Here is a 19,731-nt window from a genome sequence, read left to right on the forward strand (position 1 = left end):
AAGAGAGGAAAAGATTTAAAATCTTTGTAACAGAAAATACTATTTTAAGGTTTTTTAAATTATAAACAAAAATATTCCTAACCCGACTTCCTGACCTGATAATTCCAGAAGTATAAACAGAGTAAAACCAAATACGTAAGATAAGATGAATGTGGGATACAAATGCAAGAAGCATATCATACCAACGTATAAAGAGTTTGTTGCTAAAGGTGGGATTGAAGTCAAGCTTTACCAATTACAATCTCAGGTACTCAGGACACTTAGCCGTCAGAGCAGTTGCCTCTATAAAGTGGGAGTCCTAATAGCTTCCTTGAAATATTGCTGTGAGGATTTCAAATGATATTTTAGCAGTGTGTGGTTTGCTGACAGTCCTTTGGGATTTCTTAGTTCTGGGAGCATATCACACTGTCTTGAAATTCCTTTTTTACTCATCCTTCTCCCACAACCTCAGGAAAAGAACTATGCTTTTTATCACCAATAACTACCTCTATGACTGACGAATGGATTAATTAAATAAATGTTATGGATCGCAAATAATTTTTTCATTATTCCTCTGTATTGCTGGAATCATGAGACGTTAAGAAAATGATTTCATAGTTTTTTAAATAAGAAACCTCCTTATCTTCAATTTCCTCCATATCATGACATTTTGGGGTTAATCTTTAAGACATCCACATATATTGACTATCTCCAAAAAGAGCAAATATGTCCTCTATATTTGTGATATTTTATTCTGGCCTATTTTGACAGCAAGTACAGCTAATGAATATTAGGCAAGGATCACTGTCTTTGTACAATGATCGAATAAACAATTCAAAATTTTATAATTTTAGTTCCTATATTGAAAATAAGTTTTATTATGTTTCTCCAAAAATGATGAAATAAAAGTTTTGCAATTTGTATCTATGTTCTGGACCCATATAATTTACAATGTACATAGATGTGACTCAATTTATACTTTAGATATTTTCTCTAAAAACAATGTGTGTTTTGTGTGTGTGTGTGCCTGTTGTTGAAAAAACACTTTAGTAACTTTAGATTTTTCCAGTTGAAAGAACATAAGTAGAAAAAGAAAAGAAAATTTCTACAATATGTATAATCATTCCCTACAAGGAAGTTTGTGCAGACTCCCATGATTTTTAAAAAAATAATCTTAAAATGCATCTTTAATATTTATTTGATTACTTCAAAGAAACCACAGGAGGAGAATTTTTAATTTTTAACATAATGTACCTGCTTAAGCTGATACAGACATGAATCTAAAAGCATATCAAATTATTTTTTTGGAGAGGTAATAATGCTTTTGCCTTAATTTTTCTTATAAAGTGATTCTAACATTACATTTGGAACTTATACAAGTTTTATTATCTTGTGTTACTAATCATGCGGACTATCTAATTTAAAACTACAAATTACACTGAAAAGATAAGTGGAATGAATAAGAAAATCTCTGTTTTACTGATAGCTGTGCCCATAGACTAGTTTCTTTTTTTTTCTTTTACCTTGGACTAATCCTTTTTTAAGAAAACAGATTTATTGAAGTATAATTGATATATAAAAACCAAAACAAAAAGACCCTTGCGCATCTCCTCTGTAAAATGAAGGTATTTTTGTTCACTCAATAAATATTTATGAGCGCAAATTTTCAAAATGTTTTCTAATTATAAATTATAACTTTCTATGAAGAACTAAATCGTACTCTTTGAGATTAGCCATAATAAATATGTTCTACATAAACCTAAACAATATATATTTCTGTGAGCATTTATTTACAGTAATTTCTCTTTCCAGAACATATTCCCAGCTTTCAAAGATATTAATGACATGGGCCTCTAGAAGACAGATAGATTACAAATATTTTGTTCCAAGAAAGAAATTAATGGGATATTGAGACCGATATTTGAAAATTATGATTGAACATATTGAAAAAGTGTAAATGGAGGTGCAAAGTAACTAAGTCATATCTGTAACACATGCTGTTCGTGTGGTGACATTAGTTACTGACTGTATTATCAGAACATAACACATTTACAGTAATACCAGTGCACCGTTTATGATGAAATCCACACTGACTGATAGTGCCCAGCAGTATTAGAAACTGAAATGATTTTTTTAAATGCACACTTATTTGGTGTAACAAAGATATTTGTTTTGTTGCCATGATCAAGGTATAATTTCTTTTTTCTTTCGTGTGTTTTGTTAATGTGTCTTACTTTAGTGATTATCTTAAGTACTTCACAATGTGCTGCCTTGTTAAACATTTTTAATTAACTGTCTAAAAACCTTGCTGCAATAATATATTAATAGCTCAAGTCATAAGAAATTAATATATTCAGTGCCTCTGTAATACCTACAATACTTTAACAAGTGCTCCTTGGCAATTTATTGAAAATTAAGTATTGCCGAAGGAATGCAAAAAAGTCAACTAGAAGGCTAATTGAAATCATTATAACCTTTTTGTGTAAATATACATGTGATTGGATCAGAAGAACAGCTTGTAAATTTGATTAATTATCAAATCAATGATTCTTAACATTTATATTTGAAATACCAAATAAGACATCGCTGCCAGTCATTACACATCAAATATAGTTTTCTGAGTACTTGAAATCGTATTTTCTTGATATACTTTTCAGTTAACTTTTAGACATTCAAAACTTCTATTAACATCATTGCCATTGTTAATTGTTAAACTGTTTGTTAAACAGTTGTTAAATTGTTAAAAAGTTTTGAATTAGAAGGAATTCTTTTACAGTGACCTACCAATTCTCCCTTTTCGGAACTCCTCTCTCTCTTATATCCCTAGAGTTATTATAATATGTTCTCACTTTCCTTTAGTCCATTCAAAATATATATGTCCATACCATATCGTCACAGTTTTCTGCAAGTAAGATATTGAATTCTTTGACATAAACTCTTAAAGCAGTTTAGTTAATGCATTTGTTATAACCTAATGGCTAAATGGAATTTAAATGCCTATCTTCTCTAGATAACCTTTGTAGACTAATGCTAAAACTGCTGATTGGAACAAATGGTAGGCCTGTGAAAGAGATTTTTCTAATAAGGGAGCCCAAAAAGGTTCCTCAATAATTTAAAAAACTAGAGGAGTCAAGATGGCGGCGTAAGCAGACTCGGAACTCACCTCCTCCCGTGGACACAGCCAATTTACAACTATTCGTGGAAAAATTACCCCTGAGACAGAACTGAAAACTGGATGAGAGGAACTCCTGCAACAAGGGACAATCCTAACTGAGGTGGAAGAGGCGGAGACTCCCTTCTGGAGAGGAAAAACGCCGCCTTCACAAGCCACCAGCTTCACGGCCGCTGGGAGCAGCACACAGGTACGCAGCCTTCCTGGAGGCGCAGGGCCCTGAGCCGGGGAGCGCCCCCGCTGTGGGCATATTGTGGACCCAGCACAACCGAGACCAGCGGCATAATATCTGACTGTGCCTGCTACTAAAACACTGGGGAGCACCCCCAGAAAACCCGGTTCACAAAGAAACTAAAACTGGCTCTTAAAGGGCCTGCGCACAAACTCACCCGTTTCAGGAAGCACCCTAAAATCACCAGAAAGAAAGGTGTACAGTGCTTTGGTGACAAGAGACTCACCTAATAGGCCCTGAGTGCATCTCGGTGAGGGGTGAGACCTCTCCAGGGACTGGGACATTGGTGGCAGCCATTGTTGTGGCCTGGTGTGGGTGTGCTGACACAGACACCATTGGAGTTCTCCCTGGGGCCTGCTAGCCCAGGGTCTGCCCCACCCGCTAGAGCACCGATTTAATCCAGCTCAGCCAGGGCAGGCAGCCCACCCTAGAGACTGGCCCCACCCAACGACAAGCCCTCAGGCAACTTGTGGGCCTGCATAGATTGGTGACTGGATTCTCTGCAGCCTGGCAACTGAGCCGACTTGAGCAGGGCAGGGTGTGCACAAGGAGTGGGTGGAGAGTGTGGGGCAGTGGCAGAGTGTGTGGGGCTCCCGCCGTGGAGAGACTGGGTCTGCTTGGGGAGGTCGGGGCGCTCACACGGGGCAGGACTGTGTTGACTGTGTATGTGGACCTGTGGGCGGCAGGGCTTCTCAGCCGCAGAAGACTTGTACTTCTCAAAGACCCACATAGGAGGTTTGCTCCACCTTCCAAAACCTGAAACAATTGGGTGCTCCTGTGCCTGAGGCCAGCCCCACCCAGCTGCAATCCTCAGAGAGCTGACAAGAGACCTAATAGGCTAGAGGCTTACAGCAATTGTAAGGCCCTGAGCCTAACAACCTGCCACAGTGGGGGCCTACTCACTTAAAAGAAATACTGCAACACAAATGTGGTCTTAGAACTTGCAGCCAACTGTGCTGGGGATCCCCACACCTGATAAAGAGACTGAAGGGCCCACAACAACTACAAGCAGCTGAGCATTACAACAGCTGGCCAGGAGCATAACTGGGCCTCCCTGGGTGCCTACAGGGAGAGCAAACAGGCCACAGCAGAAGGATACACGTAGCCCATGTAGGGGTCACCTCTGGAACATTGAGAACTGAGGGAAGCACACTGGAAGCCTCCTAAGCCATCACTTACATAAGGTCACCTATCCAAGAGCAGGCGACGTAGCTGACCTACCTAATACGTAGACACAAGCACAGGGAAAGAGGCAAAATGAAGAGGCAAAAGAATACATTCCAAGTAAGGGAACAGGACAAAACCCCAGAAAAGGAACTAAGTGAAACAGAAATGAGCAACCTACCTGACAGAGAGTTCAAACTAAGAGTGTTAAGGATGCTCACTGATCTGGGGAGAAGAATAGATGAACTCAGTGAGAATGTCAACAAAGAAATGGAAGATATAAAAAAGAACCAATCATAAATGAAGAATAAAATACTGGAAATGAAAAATTCACTAGAGGGACTCAAAAGCAGAGTAGAGGATACAGAAGAACGGATCTGTGAGCTGGACGAAAGACTAGAAGAAATTACCTGAGGTGAACAGGTAAAAGAGAAAAGAATTAAAAAGACTGAGGACAGTCTAAGGGACCTCTGGGACAACATCAAGCACACTAACATCCGTGTTATAGGTGTCCCGGAAGGAGAAGAGCGAGACAAGGGGTCAGAGAATCTATTTCAAGAAATAATAGATGAAAACTTCCTTAACCTAAGGAAGGAAAGAGACATCCAGGTACAGGAAGCACAGAGAGCCCCAAACAAGATAAACCCAAAGAGGCCCACACCAAGACACATCATAATCAAAATGTCCAGAATTAAAGATAAAGAGAGAATCCTAAAAGCCGCAAGAGAATGTCAAGTTACGTACAAAGGAAACCCCATAAGGCTATCAGCTGACTTCTCTGCAGAAACCTTACAGGCTAGAAGAGACTGGCACGATATATTTAAAGTGCTAAAAGGAAAAAACTTACAGCCAAGAATACTCTACCCAGCAAGGTTATCATTCAAAATGGAAGGAGAGATCAAAATTTTCCCAGATAAGCAAAAATTAAAGGAGTTTGTCACCAAGAAACCAGTGCTACAAGAAATGTTAAAGGGACTGATTTAAGGGGAAAAGAAAAGACCACAAATAGGAAAAATTATCTATTTCCATGATTAGAACGTAATGGATACAAATGCACAACAAAGAGGTTAGAAATGATATCAAAAACTTGAGGGAGGAGGGGAGTTAAAGAGTACAGCTTTCAGACAGAGGTCAAACTAAAGTGACCATCAATTCTCTATAGAAGAAGAAAGGAACAGAGAAGGACTACTAAAACACTGAGAAAAAAAAAAAGTTAAAAAATGACAGTAAGTACATACTTATCAATAGCTACTTTAAACGTCAATGGAATAAATGCTCCCATTAAAAGGCATACGGTGGCTGACTGGATAAAAAAACAAGACCCATATATATGCTGCATACAAGAGACACACTTCAGACCTAAAGACACTCACAAACTGAAAGTGAAGGGATGGAAAAAGATGCTCCACGCAAATGGCAATGAAAAGAAAGCTGGGGTAGCAGTACTCATATCAGACAAAATAGACTTTAAAACAAAAACTGTAAAAAGAGACAAAGAAGGGCATTACATAATGATCAAGGGAACAATCCAACAAGAGGATATAACACTTGTAAATATCTACGCACCCAATGTAGGTGCACCTAAATATATAAAGCAATTATTAACAGACATAAAAACAGAAATAGACAGTAACACAATAATAGTAGGGGACTTTAACACTCCACTTACACCAATGGATAGATCATCCAAACAGAAGATCAATAAGGAAACATTGGCCTTAAACGACACTCTACAACAGATGGACCTAGTAGATATATACAGAGCATTCCATCCAAAAACCGAAGAATACACGTTCTTTTCAAATGCACATGGAACATTCTCCAGGATTGATCACATATTAGGCCACAAAACAAGTCTCCATAAATTTAAGAAGATTGAAATAATACCAAGCATCTTTTCGGACCACAACGGTATGAAACTAGAAATCAACTATAGGAAGAAAATCAGAAAAGCCACAAATAGGTGGAGATTAAACAAAATGCTACTGAACAACGACTGGGTTAATGAAGAAAGCAACGAAGAAATCAAAAAATACCTGGAGACAAATGAAAATGAAAATACGACATGCCAGAATTTATGGGATACAGCAAAAGCGGTTCTAAGAGGGAAGTTTGCAACAATACAGGCCTATCTCAACAAACAAGAAAAATCTCAAATAAACAATCTAACAATGCACCTAAAGGAACTGGAAAAAGAAGAACAAACAAAGCCCAAAATCAGTAGAAGAAGGGAAATAATAAAAATCAGAGCAGAAATAAATGAAATAGAGACCAAAAAAACAATAGAAAAAATTAATAAAACCAATAGCTGGTTCTTTGAAAAGATCAACAAAATTGGCAAACCTTTAGCTAGACTCACCAAGAAAAAAAGAGAGAAGGCACAAATAAGTAAAATCAGAAATGAAAGAGGAGAGGTTACAACAGACACTTCAGAAATACAAAAGATTATAAGAGAATACTATGAAAAGCTATATGCCAACCAATTCGACAATCTGGAAGAAATGGATAAATTCTTAGAATCATACAACCTTCCAAAACTGGATCAAGAAGAAGTAGAGAATTTGAATAGACCAATCACCAGTAAGGAGATCGAAACAATAATCACAAACCTCCCCAAAAATAAAAGTCCAGGACCAGACGGCTTCCCTGGTGAATTCTACCAAACATTCAAAGAAGACTTAATACCTATCCTTCTCAAACTCTTCCAAAAAATTGTGGAGGGGAGAAGCTCCCTAACTCATTCTACGAAGCTGACATTACCCTGATACCAAAACCGGACAAGGACAACACAAAAAAAAGAAAATTACAGGCCAATATCACTGATGAACATCGATGCAAAAATCCTCAATAAAATGCTAGCAAATCACATACAACAATACGTTAAAAAGATTATACACCATGATCAAGTGGGATTTATTCCAGGGATGCAGGGATGGTTTAACATTTGCAAATCAATCAACGTAATACACCACATTAATAAAATGAAGAATAAAAATCACATGATCATCTCAATAGATGCAGAGAAAGCATTTGACAAGATACAGCATCCATTTACGATAAAAACTCTGAATAAAATGGGTATAGAAGGAAAGTACCTCAACATAATAAAGACCATATATGACAAACCCACAGCTAATATCATCCTCAATGGTGAAAAACTGAAAGCTATCCCTCTAAGAACAGGAACCAGACAAGGATGCCCACTGTCACCACTCCTATTTAACATAGTACTGGAAGTCCTAGCCAGAGCAATCAGGCAAGAGAAAGAAATAAAAGGGATCCAAATTGGAAAGGAAGAAGTGAAACTGTCACTCTTTGCAGATGACATGATTTTATATCTAGAAAACCCCAAAGAATCCACCAGAAACTTTTAGAAGTAATAAACGAATATGGTAAAGTTGCAGGATACAAAATCAACATACAAAAATCAGTTGCATTTCTGTACACTAACAACGAAGTATCAGAAAGAGAAATTAAGAATACCATCCCATTTACAATTGCAACAAGAAGAATAAAATACCTAGGAATAAACTTAACCAAAGAGGTGAAAGATCTGTACATGGAAAACTATAAAACATTGCTGAAAGAAATTGAAGAAGACACAAAGAAATGGAAAGATATTCCGTGCTCTTGGATTGGAAGAATTAACATAGTTAAGATGTCCATACTTCCTAAAGCCATCTATAGATTCAATGCAATCCCTATCAAAGTTCCAACAACATTTTTCACAGAAATAGAACAAAGAATCCTAAAATTTATATGGAACAACAAAAGACCCCGTATAGCTAAAGGAATCCTGAGAAAAAAGAACAAAGCTGGAGGTATCACACTCCCTGATTTCAAAATATACTACAAAGCTGTAGTAACCAAACAGCATGGTACTGGCAGAAAAACAGACACACGGATCAATGGAATAGAATCGAAAGCCCAGAAATAAACCCACACATCTATGGACAGCTCATCTTTGACAAAGGAGCCAAGAACATACAATGGGGAAAAGAAAGTCTCTTCAACAAATGGTGTTGGGAAAACTGGATAGCCACATGCAAAAAAATGAAAGTAGACCCTTACCTTACACCATACACAAAAATTAAATCAAAATGGATTAAAGACTTGAATGTAAGACCTGAAACTGTGAAACTTCTAGAAGAAAACATAGACAGTACGCTCTTCGACATCAGTCTTAGTAACATCTTCTCAAACACCACGTCTGACCGGGCAAGAGAAACAATAGAAAAAATAAACAAATGGGACTACATCAAACTAAAAAGCTTCTGCACAGCAAAGGAAACCATCAACAAAACGAAAAGACAACCTAACAGTTGGGAGAAGATATTTGCAAACCATACTTCTGATAAGGGCTTAATCTCCAAAATATATAAAGAACTCATGCATCTTACCAACAAAAAAACTACCAACCCAATTAAAAAATGGGCAAAGGACCTGAACAGACATTTCTCCAAAGAAGATATACAGATGGCCAACAGACACAAAAGATGTTCAAAATCATTAACTATCAGGAAAATGCAAATCAAAACTACAATGAGATATCACCTGACGCCCGTTAGAATGGCTATAATTAACAAGACAGGAAACAACATGTGTTGGAGAGGATGTGGAGAGAAGGGAACTCTCATACACTGCTGGTGGGAGTGCAAACTGGTGCAGCCACTATGGAAAACAGTATGGAGATTCCTCAAAAAATCAAGGATAGAACTACCATATGATCCAGCCATCCCACCGCTGGGTATTTATCCAAAGAACTTGAAAACACCAATTTGTAAAGGTACATGCACCCCTGTGTTCATTGCAGCATTATTCACAATAGCCAAGACTTGGAAGCAACCTAAGTGCCCATCAAGGGACGAATGGGTAAAGAAGCTGTGGTATATATACACAATGGAATACTACTCAGCCATAAGAAACAATGAAATCCAGCCATTTGTGACATCATGGATGGACATTGAGGGTATAATGCAAAGTGAAATAAGTCAGAGGGAGAAGGTCAAATACCGCATGATTTCCTTCATTAAGTAGTAGATAATAACAACAATAAACAAACACATAGGGACAGAGATTGGATTGGTGGTTACCAGAGGGGAAGGGGGGAGGGAGGAGGGCGAAGGGATAATTCAGTACATGTGTGTGGTGATGGGTTGTAATTAGTATTTGGGTGGTGAACATGATGTAATCTATGCAGAAATAGAAGTATAATGATGTACACCTGAAATTTTTACAATGTTATAAACCAATGTTACTGCAATAAACAAAAATTTAAAAAAATAAAAATAAAAAAATAAAATAAAATAAAAATAATTTAAAAAACTAGCCTTCATTGAATCTGTCCCTACGTGACAAGCACTAGGGTAAGTGCTTTAGAAGAAAAAAAAATTGTATTTAATCTTTATGTAACCTTATGGGGTTTATCGTATTATAACTATTAATAAATATGAATAGATGCAGAATAATTGATAGATAATTAATAGGTGCAGAAATTCAGCCTCAGAGAAGTTAAATTACTCAGGGTCACTTGGTTAGTAAGTGACAGATTTGAGATTTGAACCAATGTAGCCAGAGCATGAAGATAAAGTACTTAACCACTATGCATAATCCTCAAGTAAAAGTAGGTTGAAAGCTGCTTGCTATGCTTAAGCATATGGACAGCGCTGCTTCTTGATGGCTAACAGACTGAGGGATGTTAAGCAGAAGTTTAATAATGGTCAAGCTATGGCTACCTGTGGATAACATCTCAGATTTTGTCTTATGAGTTCTTCCTTTCTTTCCAATAATTGTCCATACTAAGTTGAAGAATAACTTTTAAACTAAACCAGAAACAGTCAATAGGAAAGCTTGAGGCTAGAAGCTCTTTGCAAGTTGATAGGAAAATTTATTTAGAAACAGTAGATAAACATAGAGTGAGATCAGCCCGAGCACTTGTGTCTAGATTCACCAATTCATTCACTGCCAGAGGGCTATATTGACATCATGCAAAGCTGTCATTAAACAATGCATATACTGTGTGGCGTCTGCCATCTTCAAAGGAGTGTCTGTATACGTTTGATACTTTAAATGCCAGGAGTTCACCTTTCATATCTCCTCATAAAACTTTCACAATGAATGTTTAACATACTCTTTTGTTGCTATTTTAATACTCTAGTAGAAGGGAATATTTTGAAATAAAATGTATTGACATGAATATGATATTAGATTGCATATAAATTTATTTTTATTTGCATATCTATATAAAATTATAAATTGCCATGTGCCTAGCACTTTGTTAGATACTAGAAAAAACAACACAATCACAGAAAACATAAAATCAATGCATAAATGTGTGTAATAATGATAAATAAATTAATTAATTAATTTGTTTTTGATATGTGTCAGGGTTAAGTGGAAAAAAATTACACTAGGTTTGTTTAACAATATTAAAAGACATTAATTGGATATTTTTGTAGGATATTAAAAGGCTTAAGAAATCAGGTGAAGAAGGAGATACTAGGTTAAATTTCAGGAACAACTACCCAAATCACTCCAGGGAACCAGTATGCCACGGAAGTTTCTTTTAAGATCATAAACCTGTAAGCTCTAGAACCCCATTTACATTGTCACAACTGGGGACTACCAAAATGAAAATCCACCATGATTAGGAAATCACACACTCACAGACCTATAGACATTCACGACACCACTATGATGAAAAAAATTACAGTTTTTGCTCTTGTCTCCAGAACCACATTGTACCTACTACAACCTGCACCAGCAAAATTGGTGTTTGTACCCAGTTGCTCTGCTCTCATAGAGCCAGTTACTGAACTATGGCACAGCTGTTAATGTGTCATGTAAAACAGCAAATGCTTCAATATCCGTATTTGCCAGGTGAAATAGCAAAAGAAGCTGCTGTATGGCCTCCATCTCATTTCTGTCTTCCAGTGTCTTCATGTGCATATGATCAGCCAAATCTAAATGATATCTAGAAACCTGAATCCCAGTTAGTTTGGAAAATGGAGTTTTTATCTCCCTAGCCTCCATATTACTGCAAGGCAAACTAGAGGGGGGGAATGGATGTTGAATGGATAATATGGGACATACATTTGATGTTATTAAAAATGAATCATGTGTAATAATGACTTTATCATTTAGGTGCTGATATTTTTCAAATCTGTATTTCTTGTCTGTTTTGTTTTCCCAAGCTACCTGCCTTTGCCTCTGTATCAGTTAGAGTGTTTTCAGCTCCAAAGAAACAAAGTACCATTTTAAGGTGACTTAAATAATATAGATAGATCAGAGAGAAGTCAAGATGGTGGCGTAGGCAGACTCTGAACTCACCTCCTCCCATGGACACAGCCAATTTACAACTACTCATGGAAAAATTACCCCTGAGAGAACTGAAAACTAGATAAGAGGAACTCCTGCAACAAACAACAATCCTAATTGAGTTAGAAGACTCAGAAATTCCCTTCTGGAGAGAAAAAACGCCACCTTCATGAGCCACAGTGCTTCACGGCTGCCTGGGAGCAGCCCAAAGGTCCGCAACCCTCCCTGGAGGAGCAGGGCCCTGAGCTGGGGAGCGCCGCCGCTGTAGGCATTTTCTGGGCCCAGCACAATCGAGACAAGTGGCATAATATCTGATTTTGTCTGCTACTAAAACACTGGTGAGTACCCCCAGAAAAGCTGGCTCACAAAGAAATTAAAACCGGCTCTTAAAGGGGCCATGCACAAATTCACCTGTTTCAGAAACCAACCTAAAATCACCAGAATGGTAAAAAAGAGACTCACCTAATAGGTTCTGAGTACATCTCAGTGAGAGGTGAGACCTCTCCAGGGACTGGGATATTGGCAGCAGCCATTGTTGTGGCCTGGTGTGGACATGCTGACACAGACTCTGGCAGATGCCAATGGAGTTCTCCCTGAGGCCTGCTAGCCCAGGGTCTGCCACACCCACTAGAGCGCCAATTTAATCCAGCTCAGCCAGGGCAGACAGCCCACCCTGGGGACTGACCCCACCCAACAACAAGCCCTCAGGCAACTTGTGGGCCTGCATAGATTGGTGACTGGATTCTCTGCAGTCTGGCCACTAGGCCCATTTCAGTGGGGCAGGGCACGCACAAGAAGCAGGTCGAGTGTATGGGGCAGTGGTGGAGTGTGTGGGGTTCACACTGTGGAGAGACTGGGTCCACTTCAGGAGGTCAGGGCATGCACATGGGGCAGGACTGTGTTGAGTGTGTGTGTGGACCTGTGCGTGGTGGAGCTTGTTAGCTTCAGAAGATTTGTGCTTCTTAAAGACCCACTTAGGAAGGTGGATATGCCTTCCAAAGACTTGTGCTCCTTAAAGACCCACTTTGGAAGGTGGGTTTACCCCACCTTCCAAAGCCTGAAACAATTGGATGCTCCCGGGCCTGAGGCCAGCCCCACCCAGCTGCAATCCTCAGAGAGCTGACAAGAGACCTAAAGGCTGGAGGCTTATAGCAATTGTAAGCCCCTGAGCCTAACAACCTGTCACACTGAGGACATACTCACTTAAAAGAAATACTGCAACACAAATGTGCTATTAGAACTTGCAGCCAACAGTGCTGGGGCTCCCCACACCCAATAAAGAGACTGAGGGGCCCACAACAACTACAAACAGCTGAGCATTACAACAGCTGGCCAAGAATATAGCTCAGCCTCTCTGGGCACCCAAGGGAGAGCAAACATGCCACAACAGAAGGACACACGTAGGCCACATAGGTGTCACTCCTGGAACATTCAGAACTGAGGGAAGCACACTGTGGGCCTCATAAGGCATCAGTTATATAAGTCACATTTCCAAGAGCAGGAGACGTAGCTGACCTACCTAAGACATAGACACAAGCACAGGGAAAGAGGCAAAATGAGGAGGCAAAGGAATACATTCCAAGTAAGGGAACAGGACAAAACCCCAGAAAAGGAACTAAGTGAAACAGAAATGAGCAACCTACCCAACAGAGAGTTAAAACAAAGGGTGTTAAGGATGCTCACTGATCTTGGGAGAAGAATGGGTAAACTCAGTGAGAATGTCAACAAAGAAATGGAAGATATAAAAAAGAACCAATCATAAATGAAGAATAAAATACTGGAAATGAAAAATTCACTAGAGGGACTCAAAAGCAGAGTAGAGGATACAGAAGAATGGATCTGCAAGCTGGATGAAAGACTAGAAGAACTCACCCAAGCTGAACAGGTAAAAGAAAACAGAATTAAAAAGAGTGAAGACAGTCTAAGGTACATCTGGGACAACATCAAGAGCACTAACATCTGTGTTATAGGTGTCCCAGAAGGAGAAGAGCGAGACAAAGGGACATAGAATCTATTTGAAGAAATAATAGATGAAAACTTCCCTAATCTAAGGAAGGAAACAAACATCCAGGTACAGGAAGCACAGAAGGCACCAAACAAGATAAACCCAAAGAGGCCCACACCAAGACACATCATAATTAAAATGTCCAGAATTAAAGATAAAGAGAGAATCCTAAAAGCCACAAGATAAAGACAAGTTACATACAAAGGAAACCCCGCAAGGCTATCAGTTGACTTCTCAGCAGAAACCTTACAGGCTAGAAGAGAGTGGCACAATATATTTAAAGTGCTAGAAGGAAACAACTTACAGCCAAGAATACTCTACCCGGCAAGGTTATCATTCAAAATGGAAGGAGAATCAAAAGTTTCTCAGACAAGCAAAAATTAAAGGAGTTTGTCACCAAGAAGCCAGTATTACAAGAAATGCTAAAGGGATTTATTTAAGGGGAAAAGAGAAGACCACAAATAGGAAAAATTATCTATTGCCATGATAAGAATGTAATGGATACAAATGCACAAAAAAGAGGTTAGATATGATATCAAAAACATAAAAGGAGGGAGGAGGGGAGTTAAAGAGTAGAGCTTTCAGTCAGAGGTCAAACTAAAGAGACCATCAATTCTGTCTATGGACTCCACAGTAATCACAAACCAGAAACCTATAATAAATACACAAAAAACTAAGAGAAAGGAACCCAAACATAATACTAAAGAAAGCCATCATACCACAAGGGAAGAGAGCAAGACAAGAAGAAAGGAACAGAGAAGGACTACTAAAACACTGAGGCAAAAAAAAGTTAAAAAATGGCAGTAAGTACATACTTATCAATAGGTACTTTAAACGTCAATGGACTAAATGCTCCAATTAAAAGGCATAGGGTGGCTGATTGGATAAAAAAACAAGACCCATATATATGCTGCATACAACAGACACACTTCAGACCTAAAGACACTCGCAAACTGAAAGTGAAGGGATGGAAAAAGATACTCCACTCAAATGGCAATGAAAAGAAAGCTGCGGTGGCAATACTCATATCAGACAAAATAGACTTTAAAACAAAAACAGTAAAAAGAGACAAAGAAGGGCATTACATAATGATCAAGGGAACAATCCAACAAGAGGATATAACACTCTAAATATCTATGCACCCAACGTAGGAGCACCTAAATATATAAAGCAATTATTAACAGCCATAAAAAGACAAATAGACAGTAACATTATAATAGTAGGGGACTTTAACACTCCACTTACACCAACAGATAGATCATCCAAACAGAAGATCAATAAGGAAACATTGGCCTTAAATGACACACTAGAACAGATGGACCTAGTAGATATATACAGAACATTCCATCCAAAAACCGAAAAATACACATTCTTTTCAAATACACATGCAACGTTCTCCAGGATTCATCACATATTAGGCCACAAAACAAGTCTCCATAAATTTAAGAAGATTGAAATAATACCAAGCATCTTTTCTGACCACAACGGTATGAAACTAGAAATCAACTATAGGAAGAAAATCAGAAAAGCCACAAATACATGGAGATTAAGCAAAATGCTACTGAACAATGACTGAGTCAACGAAGATATCAAAAGAGAAATCAAAAAATACCTGGAGACAAATGAAAATGAAAATACGACATGCCAGAATTTATGGGATACAGCAAAAGTGGTTCTAAGAGGGAAGTTTGCAACAATACAGGCCTATCTCAACAAACAAGAAAAATCTCAGATGAACAATCTAACAATGCACCTAAAGGAATTGGAAAAAGAAGAACAAACAAAGCCCCAAATCAGTAGAAGAAGGGAAATAATAAAAATCAGAGCAGAAATAAATGAGACTAAAAAAATAGAAAAAAATTAATAAAACCAAGAGCTGATTCTTTGAAAAGCTAAACAAAATTGCCAAACCTTTAGCTAGACTCACCAAGAAAAAAAGAGAGAAGGCTCAAATAAGTAAAATCAGAAATGAAAGAGGAGAAATTACGACACCTCAGATATACAAAAGATTATAAGAGAATACTATGAAAAGCTATATGCCAACAAAATGGACATCTGGAAGAAATGGATAAATTCTTAGAATCATACAACCTTCCAAAACTGGATCAAGAAGAAATAGAGAATTTGAATAGACCAATCACCAGTAAGGAGATTGAAACAGTAATCAAAAACCTCCCCAAAAATAAAAATCCAGGACTAGATGGCTTCCCTGGTGAATTCTATCAAACATTCAAAAAAGACTTATTCAAAGATAGACTTACCTATCCTTCTCAAACTCTTCCAAAAAATTGAGGAGGGAGGAAAGCTCCCTAACTCATTCTACAAGGCCGACATTACCCTGAAACCAAAACCAGACAAGGACAACACAAAAAAAGAAAATTACAGGCCAATATCACTGAGGAACATCAATGCAAAAATCCTCAACAAAATACTAGCAAATCGCATGCAACAATACGTTAAAAAGATTATCCACCGTGATCAGGTGGGATTTATTCCAGGTATGCAAGAATGGTTCAACATTCGCAAATCAATCAATGTAATATGTCACATTAATAAAATGAAGAATAAAAATCACATGATCATCTCAATAAATGCAGATAAAGCATTTGACAAGATACAGCATCCATTTATGATAAAAACTCTGAATAAAATGGGTATAGAAGGAAAGTACCTCGATATAATAAAGGCCATATATGACAAACCCACAGCTAATATCATCCTCAATGGTGAAAAACTGAAAGCTATCCCTCTAAGAAGAGGAACCAGACAAGGATGCCCCCTCTCACCACTCCTATTTAACATAGTACTGGAAGTCCTAGCCAGAGCAATCAGACAAGAAAAAGAAATAAAAGGGATCCAAATTGGAAAGAAAGAAGTGAAACTCTCACTATTTGTAGATGACATGATTTTATATATAGAAAATCCTAAAGAATCCACCAAAAAACTTTTAGAAGTAATAAAGGAATACAGTAAAGTTGCAGGATACAAAATCAACATACAAAAATCAGTTACATTTCTATACACTAACAACGAAGTAGCAGAAAAAGAAATTAAGAATACAATCCCATTTACAATAGCAACAAAAAGAATAAAATACCTAGGAATAAACTTAACCAAAGAGGTGAAAGACCTGTACACCGAAAACTATAAGACAGGGCTAGAAGAAATCGAAGAAGACACAAAGAAATGGAAAGATATTCCATGCTCTTGGATTGGAAGAATTAACATAGTTAAGATGTCCATACTTCCTAAAGCCGTCTATAGATTCAATGCAATCCCTATCAAAGTTCCAACAACATTTTTCGCAGAAATAGAACAAAGAATCCTAACATTTATATGGGAAAACAAAAGACCCCGAATAGCTAAAGGAATCCTGAGAAAAAAGAACAAAGCTGGAGGTATCACACTCCCTGATTTCAAAATATACTACAAAGCTATAGTAACCAAAACAGCATGGTACTGGCACAAAAACAGACACACAGATCAATGGAATAGAATCGAAAGCCCAGAAATAAACCCACACATCTATGGACAGCTCATCTTTGACAAAGGAGCCAAGAACATACAATGGAGAAAAGAAAGTCTCTTCAACAAATAGTGTTGGGAAAACAGGATAGCCACATGCAAAAAAATGAAAGTAGACCATTACCTTACACCATACACAAAAATTAAATCAAAATGGATTAAAGACTTGAATGTAAAACCTGAAACTATGAAACTTCCAGAAGAAAACATAGGCTGTATGCTCTTCAGCATCAGTCTTAGCAACATATTTTCAAGCACCATGTCTGACCAGGCAAGAGAAACAATAGAAAAAATAAACAAATGGGACTACATCAAACTAAAAAGCTTCTGCACAGCAAAGGAAACCATCAACAAAACGAAAAGACAACCTAACAGTTGGGAGAAGATATTTGCAAACCATACATCTGATAAGGGGTTAATTTCCTAAATATATAAAGAACTCATGCATCTCAACAACAAAAAAAAACTACCAACCCAATTAAAAAATGGGCAAAGGACCTGAACAGAAATTTCTCTGAAGAAGATATACAGATGGCCAACAGGCACATGAAAAGATGTTCAACATCATCAACTATCAGGGAAATGCAAATCAAGACTACAATGAGGTATCACCTCACGCCCGTCAGAATGGCTATAATTAACAAGACAGGAACAACAAGTGTTGGAGAGGATGTGGAGAGAAGGGAACTCTCATACACTGCTGGTGGGAATACAAACTTGTACAGCCACTATGGAAAACAGTATGGAGATTCCTCAAAAAATTAAGGATAGAACTACCATATGATCCAGGTATTCCACTGCTGGGTATTTATCCAAAGAACTTGAAAACACCAATGCATAAAGATACATGCACCCCTGTGTTCATTGTAGCGTTATTCACAGTAGCCAAGACTTGGAAGCAACCTAAGTGCCCATCAAGGGACGAATGGATAAAGAAGATGTGGTATATATACACAAGGGAATACTACTCAGCCATAAGAAATGATGAAATCCAGCCATTTGTGACAACATGGATGGACATTGAGGGTATTATGCAAAGTGAAATAAATCAGAGGGAGAAGATCAAATACTTCATGATCTCAGTCATTAAGTAGTAGATAGTAACAACAACAAACAAACACATAGAGACAGAGATTGGATTGGTGGTTACCAGAGGGAAAGGGGAGGGAGGAGGGTGAAAGGGATGATTAGGCACATGTGTGTGGTGATGGGTTGTAATTAGTATTTGGGTGGTGAACATGATGTAGTCCATGCAGAAATAGAAGCACAATGATGTACACCTGAAATTTATACAATGTTATATACCAATGTTACTGCAATAAACAAAAAAATTTAAAAAAAAAAACAAAAAACAAATATCCCATTAAATTTCACACAGGGTTATATTTATGCCAAAAATAATAATAATAATGATAATAATAATATAGATAAGTATTACCTTGCAGATAAAGAAGCCCAGAGCCAGAGCAGTTTCAGTGTTGATGAAGTAGTTCAAACGTGTTATCAAAAACCTGAACTCTTCCTTCTTTATGCTCCATCGTCTCACAGTGTCTAGTTTGATTCTCAGGCTTGCCCCTCATAACCTGAAGATCCAAGATGCATGTTGACAGAGCTTGTTGCAAAGGCAGAAGTTGGGAGCAGTTTCTCCTCACTTGATTCTTTATACAGGGGGAAGAAAGTCTTCCTGTGAAACCCAGCAGCTCCCATTTGCTAGAACTGAGTGATATGCCAGGGTACTCTTTGAGAAACACTTGGAAAACTACTGCATTTGTGCAGGAAAGAAAAGCTTTACCAACCAGTGAGAAGGACTTAGGAGTTCTAGGCAGGTATCTCAAAATCCGCCAACCAGTCAGAATTAATTATGCCACACCAACCTGCTCCTTTCCTTTAGTATCTGTCTCTGTGAACGACATCCTTCTCTATTCAGTCTCCTACGTCATTTCTTCCTCTGCTCTACTACCCAGATTCAGTTGGTCACCAAGTTCTATCTATTTCAATTCTTAATACATCTCAAATCCATTCCCTTCTTTTTATTTTCAATGCCTCAGCTACAGATCTGAACCTCATCACTGCTATTATGCAAATCTCCTGCTCAGTTTTCATACTGGGGTCTTAATTCTCTTCAATGTCAGAATGATTTTATGAAATACAAATTTCATTATATTATTTCCCTACTTTAAGTTGTTACTGGCTCCTCGTAGCTTTAGCATGAAGTATAGACCAACATCTTAGCATGCAGTCCTTTATCTGGCTGTTGCTGCCACTAGGCCTTCATGTCTGGCTGTTTCACCAAATGCAATTTGAACTCCAACCATATTAGATTTTATGTCACCTATA

The sequence above is a fragment of the Diceros bicornis genome, chromosome 8, assembly GCF_020826845.1.
Source record: "Diceros bicornis minor isolate mBicDic1 chromosome 8, mDicBic1.mat.cur, whole genome shotgun sequence".
In the NCBI taxonomy this organism is placed as follows: Eukaryota; Metazoa; Chordata; class Mammalia; order Perissodactyla; family Rhinocerotidae; genus Diceros; species Diceros bicornis.